This window comes from Balaenoptera acutorostrata, chromosome 12 (assembly GCF_949987535.1).
Source record: "Balaenoptera acutorostrata chromosome 12, mBalAcu1.1, whole genome shotgun sequence".
NCBI classification, from domain to species: Eukaryota; Metazoa; Chordata; class Mammalia; order Artiodactyla; family Balaenopteridae; genus Balaenoptera; species Balaenoptera acutorostrata.
In genome coordinates this window covers 25526829-25534071 of record NC_080075.1, presented here as the reverse complement: position 1 = coordinate 25534071, position 7243 = coordinate 25526829, and positions in this window count along the sequence as shown.

The following is a 7243-nucleotide window of genomic DNA, read 5'->3' as shown; positions in this document are numbered from 1 at the left end:
CGCAGCCTCTCTTGTTGCAGAGCACAAGCTCCAGACGTGCAGGCTCAGTAGCTGTGGCTCACGGGCCTAGTTGTTCCGCGGCATGTGGGATCTTCCCAGACCAGGGCTTGAACCCGTGTCCCCTGCATTGGCAGGCAGATTCTCAACCACTGTGCCACCAGGGAAGCCCTGCAACAGTTTTTTTATATTAAAAATTTGATTGATGTTTTATGTACTTATTAATTCAAAATCAAACCCTTAGAAAGTTGCCTAAATCTCCCCTAAAATGCTCAGATTAAGTGTGCTATACACTGTATCTTCCTGAAACAATGTCCCCCCTCCCCAACCTTCTGACCTGCTCCAGTTTGGCTCCATTTGTTCCCTATGCTGGCACATGTTTGTGACCCTGGGCCAATCTTCTCCTTTATCCTGGGGAATCCCATTGACTTTTCCCTGTGCTTGATATTGTTTCTAGAATGGAGTCTTCTTTTTGCTTGTTGTTTTCTTATATTGACAAAGTAAGTCAAACATTAACTTCCCAAGGAAGAAAAATATGGGAAGGAAACACATGACAATGACACTTGATTGATAGGTTGGCTGGATATATTTGGTTGGGTAGAGAATTTGGGGGTTTATATCATAAGCCTTCAGATGTTTAAAGCTGCATTTTTATTGTCTTATAGCTTCAGATGTTTTTGTTAGGTCTGTAGCTAGTATGATAATGGATGCTTTCGAATTATCCATTTTATTTTTCATCCTAAAAACTGGTATTTCTATTATCCCTTTTTTTCTAAAATGTAATAAATATGTTTAATGGTGTAGGTCAATTTCCATATACTGTGCTTGGAATACTTATGGCTCTTTATATTTAAAATACACTATATTTCATTTCCAGGGAAATTTTCTAAATTTATTTATTCTCTTTTCTCTAATGATTTTTCCTGGAACTTGTCTAATTTGGATATTGAACTTCCTCAACTGCTCTTCTGGTTTTCATATCTTTCTTCACCTTTCAAAAAATCTTTATTGAGGTATAATTGACAGGTGAAAGTTATACATATTCAATGTATATGACTCAATGAGTTTGGGGATAGGTGTACACCCATGAAACTGTTACCACCATCAAGGCCATAACATATCCATCACCTTTTATCATGCTTAGTCATTTTGTTCCATTTTCTCTTTGAATTTCCAAGAGTGTATTTTTCTTGTCTAAATATTCCTTTCTAATAGTGCCATATTATTTTTTAATTGATATATAATTGATGTATAACATATTAGTTTTTGGAGTACAATGTAATGATTTGATATTTGTACATATTGCAAAATGGTCCACAATAAGTCTAGTTAACATACATCACCACATATAGTTATATTTTTTTTTCTTGTGATGAGAACTTTTAAGATCTACTCTCTAAACAACTTTCAAATATATAATCACCATTGTTTTTATGTTTTCTCTTATTTCTGGGAATTCTAATTATAGTGAAGGGGATTTCTGGGACATTTTCTTAATCCTGCAGAGTTTTGTTCCCTCCACTTTCTTTCTTCTCCTTCTTTGATTGTTCTTGCATGTGATTTGCTCCTCTTAGGTTCTGCTAATATTTAAGAGAGCTAAGCTGACTGAAAGCTGTCACCTGTGAAGGCCATCTTTTCGGCTGTGAACTTCACAGAATGATCTGGCAAGGTTGGTTAGTAGGAGAAATTCTCATTCAGTATTTTTAGGCCTTTTTTTCTCAGACTGGTCGTATTTTACAAAGGAAAATTCTCCAACCCAGTCTGAGCACTGAAAAACTGGATGCTAGCCCTGTGTGAACAAAGTGGGCAGGGCTTTCTAGGGGGTCTTGTATCTAGTGATCATTGTTCATTTGATTCAGTGATGTGCTGGAGCTGGCTCATACTGGCACATGAAAGCCAAATGTTATAATTTTTGGCATATTACAAGCCAGCTGTTAAAAACAACCAGTATTAAATTACATGAAATACCATTAAACAAGTTATATAAAAACACAAAGTTAATAAAAACCCAAAATTCATCACTTCCTAATTATTTTAGATTTTTCTGTTATCTATGCCCTTGAGATTATTTATAACTATTGTATTTATATGGCGGAAATACTCCATAATGTGTTCTTGTACATATTCCCAATTCCACTTTCAGTATTGTCATGCTGGTTGCTTTAAATTAGCCATTGAAGGAGTATTTACACCGCAGAAATTAGCAAACTGTAAATCAGGACTTGCTTTATTGTTTTACTATCTAAGCTTAATAAGGTGAGGCAGAAAATGTAAATAACGCACATTATACTGAAAAGTGTTTGGATTTGTAGTTGTTACCTTGTAAAGAGCACAAAAAATGAGGAAATATTCTTCCAGTACTTGAAAACTATTATCACTTATGTCATTGATGACTGAGGGAATTGCGTATGGGTATCTTCATAATTTCACTTTGTCTTATCCCATAAGCAAACAAAAATAACCAGTATTCATGGTGGAACTACTCTTATCGATCAATTACAACCACAGATTCCCTATAGATATAAAAGTTTGGCCAAAAAAAAAAAAATAGATGAAAGCATTCTGTGAGAATCAATTGGCTTTATGGAATTTATAGTAAAGAGTATTATATATTTAATTATGTTTTCTTTTGAAAATATTTTTTAAGAGCAGTTTTATGTTTATAGAAAAATTGAGAGGAAGGTATAGAGATTTCTCATATACTTCCTACCCACACGTACATAGTCTCCCCCGTCATCAACATTACTCACCAGAATGGTATATTTATTACCAAGGATGAACATAAATGGACACATCATAATCACCCAAAGTTCATAGTTTACCTTAGGATTCAGTTTTGGTGTTATACATTCTATGCATTTAAACAAATATATGATGATTTTATTTAGTATTGCAATATCACACAGAGTATTTTTATTGCCCTAAAAATTCCCTGTGCTTTGCCTATTCATGTCTTCATCCCCATCTCCCTTCCCCAGCAATCACTGATCTTTTTACTATCTTCACAGTTTTTGCCTTTTCCAGAATGTCGTATAATTGGAATCATACAGAATGTAGCCTTTTCAGATTGGTTTCTTTTACTTAGTAATGTGCATTTAAGGTTCCTCCATGTCTTTTCATGTTTTCACAACTCATTTCTTTCTAGTACTGAATAATATTTCATTGTCTGGAAGGACCACAGTTTAATTATCCATTTAGCTGCTAAGGGATATTTTTGTTGCTTCCAAGTTTCGGCAATTATGAATAAAGCTGCTATAAACATCTTTGTGCAGGTTTTTGTGTACACATAAGTTTTCAACTCCTTTGGATAAATACCAAGGAGTGCAATTGTGGATGGTATGTTAAGAATATGTTTAGTTTTGTAAGAAATTGCAAACGGTCTTACAAAGTGGGTGTACCATTTTGCAATCCCACCAGCAATGCATGAGAATTCCTGTTGCTCCATATCTTCACCTATTATAATTTTTCAAATTATGTGAAACACATCCTTCATGTTAGTAAAATCTGTAATAAATTTATTGTTTTCAAAGAGTCATTTGTGAAATGTGTACCAGTCACCCTTGACTTAATTCTCTGTTTTGTATAGTATCTCCATTTTAAATTGTTTATGTTGATTTATAAGTTTAAAAACTGTCTTAACCATGTACTGTAAATAAAAATCTTTGGTCTTTTTTTCCAGAGCATGTGTGTAGCAGTCTACATGCAACACAGAGAAGGACATGTTAAATGTCATGAAGTTCAATCACTTCTCTTTATTTTAGCTAATTGCTATTTTTTTTGTTTTCTCCATTGATGTTTTAAAATTTACTTTTCTTGAGTGAGTTAGATTACATGTTATTTTTTAAATCTGTTTTCCAACTTCCAGAATTTTGTTACCATTATCTTCTCTTTGTTCTCCCCTCCTTTCAACATGTTTCATTTAAAATAATTTTCTGTCCTGATATTTTAGCTGAATTTCAGGAGGTAGTGAAATTAGATGTTTGCGGTCAATATAGCATCTTAGCCAGAAGTCCATAATACATTATTTATCCACTGACTTGTGAGGCTATCCTTATTATATACTAAGCCAATTTATATGAACTCGTTTCTAAACTTCCTGGACAATTACCACAGTTTAATTTGGCTTTGTAATATGTCTTGATACATAATAAAATAAAGATCCTCTACTTTTCCACATTGACTTAGTTTCACATAAAATATTTTGAAGTAATATTCAGAAGCAGTTTTAAATTTTTTTCCTTAAAATTTTTCTGTGATTTTATTTGGAGTTCATTTATTTATAAACAAAGACAATTGATGTGTTTATGCTATTTAAAAGTCCCTTCATTACCTTGGTATATATGTCTATTTTCTTCAAGGTCTTAATTTTTTCTTTAGAGTTTTACAGACATTCTTTATATGATGACTCTAGATAGTATGTATATTTGGTTATGAACATAAATAATATCTAACCTTCTATAATATTTTTTAATTTGTCTATTACTAGTTTAGAAGAACACAATTGAGTTTTTATATAAACTCATACCTTGCTCACTGATGAGTTTTTGCATTTTAGTTGTAATAATACCCATTGATTTTCTCAGTCATCTATGTGAGTGACATATATTAATTGTGTTAATTTAAAAACTTTAGAGATCTATTTTTGGCAAATTTTAAGAATTTGTTATCAATTTCCAAACAGGTAATTTACATTTCAAATATTTCTATTTTAATTGATTTTAATGTTTTCCAACTTTGTGTTCCTAATTTTATATTACCACACACTCAACTGAAATTAGTTTTTAATATAACCTAATTTTTACATAGCCTTGAAAAACCATTTCAATAATGGTACACATATTGTAAATATTGCATTATTTGAGTTTTCTTATTATCATTGTTTTGGCTCAGTATAAAATTCAGGGATCATAAATTTTTCACTCAGAATTCTATAAGCTTACTCTTTTGCTTTTATTTCACAGAAGGACAATTTATGAGCAATTTGATTTTCATTCCTTCATAGGTAATTGAGTTAAAAATATATTATGAACTATTTCATAACATGAGTATATAAGAGTACAGAGAATTGCATATTGAATATTTTTATACATTTAATTTAACTTAAGAAATGGAATAGTCTTAAAATGTTGACTACTTATGTATTTTTCCTCATTATGACTCTTTGTGTTTGTATTCCCAGTGCAAGAGTTAATCACTAACCAGTATTTTATGTTTATTTTTTTCTGTTCTGGATTTTAGTTTTATAAATTTATAGTTGTAGAGTATTTTCAGTAGCCCTTGCCCCATTCAATTTGCTCATGCTTTCCTGAATCCACATCCTTGGTTAATTCCCTTCTATACTGACTCTGGTCTCACCCATGTGACTTGTTTTGGTCAATGGCTTCACAAGTCTGTTGAACAATGAAGGGCACAAGGCCTAGTTATTCCCATCACTCAATTCATAAAGGTACTTATCCTCCTCCCATGTTTTATTTATTTTTAAATTAATTTATTTTATTTTATTTATTTTTGGCTGTTTTGGGTCTTCTTTGTTGTGCATGGGCTTTCTCTATTTGCAGCAAGCAGGGGCTACTCTTTGTTGTGGTGCACAGGTTTCTCACTGCAGTGACTTCTCTTGTTTTGGAGCATGGGCTCTAGGCACGCAGGCTTCAGTAGTTGTGGCACTCGGGTTTCAGTAGTTGTGGCTCACAGGTTCTAGAGTGCAGGCTCAGTAGTTGTAGCACACGGGCTTAGTTGCTCTGCTGCATGTGGGATCTTTCTGGACCAGGGCATGAACCCATGTCCCGTGCATTGGCAGGCAGACTCTTAACCACTGCCCCACCAGGGAAGCCCTCCTCCTGTGTTTTAGAATTATGCTTTTCACATGTAGGGCTTTAACTGATCTAGAATTGATTTTTCTAAGTGCTGTAAGATAGAGATAGAATGCCATATTTTTTTCTCTATGGATATCCTTTCATATTGGAACACCACTTATTAAATAATCCATCTTTACCCCAAAGAGCTATCATATTTCTTTCATATACCACTTCCATGTATTTTCTTTATTCCTTTCATTATTCTATTTAGCTACTTCTGTGCCAGTAAAATATTGTGTTAATTTTTAGAGCTTTATAATAAATATTGGTCTCTAGTAAGGCAAATCTGTTCATCTTGATCTTTTTCTCAACTGTGTTGCCTTCCCTTTAAATTTTAGGATCAGAATGTCAAATTCTAATAAAAACTTTAAAGGGGGTTTCATCAGAAATGTGTTGAATACATGGATTGTTACTAGTCTTTATGGTTTTGAGTCACTAAACATGAATATGACACCTCTTCCTATTTGTTTAGGTCTTCATTAACATTCTTTGGTAAAGTCTCATAAGTTTCTCCATAAAAGTCATGCATCTATTTTGTTAACTATCACAAGTACTTTTATAAAGACTTTTATTGATGTTTTAAATGGTACATTTAAAAAAAGCAGCATCATATAGCCATCTGTTGCTTGTGTATAGAAATGCTATTGATTTTTACATTTGATTTTATAACCATGATCTTATTACACTTGTTCATTACTTCTAATAATTTGGCCTTTTTTGTTGTTCTACATAGATAATAAAGCAAATTTTAATTCTTTTGTTTTTACTTTTTGTAGACTTATTTCTTTTCTAGTACAGTGTTGTGAACAACACTTCTAGTATAATGTTGAAAACAAGGTATGATAGTGGGTATTCTCCTATTTTTCTTGATTTTAAAGAGAGTGTTTCTACTATTTCACCATTATGTATGCTGTTTGCCATATTTTATTTTCAGATACTCATTATCATGTTGTCAATCATCTTTCTATTCCACTGAATAATAATTTTGTAAAAATTAACATGTATTGCATTTTATTGGAAATCATGTTGCTTCTCTGGAGATAATCAGTTATGTTCCTTTGCATTTAATATGCTTATGTGATAAATTACTTTATTATTAGATTTTATAATGTTAAACCACTAGTGAACTCCTGGGATTAACCCAAATTAGTCATGAAATCTTATTTATTACATACATTGCTAGGTTCAGTTCTATAAAACTTTACTTGGAATTTTACACCTATATTAATGATTAAGTTTAGCCTATAAATTTATTTTCTTATTCTGGTCTAATCTAGTTTTAAAATAAAGTTTATTCTGGCCTTCATAAAATAAATTGGGGAGACAGAGAGAGTCATGTTCCATGTGTCTGCTCTCTTAAAAGAACATTTTTTCTTTTTTTTTTTATGTTT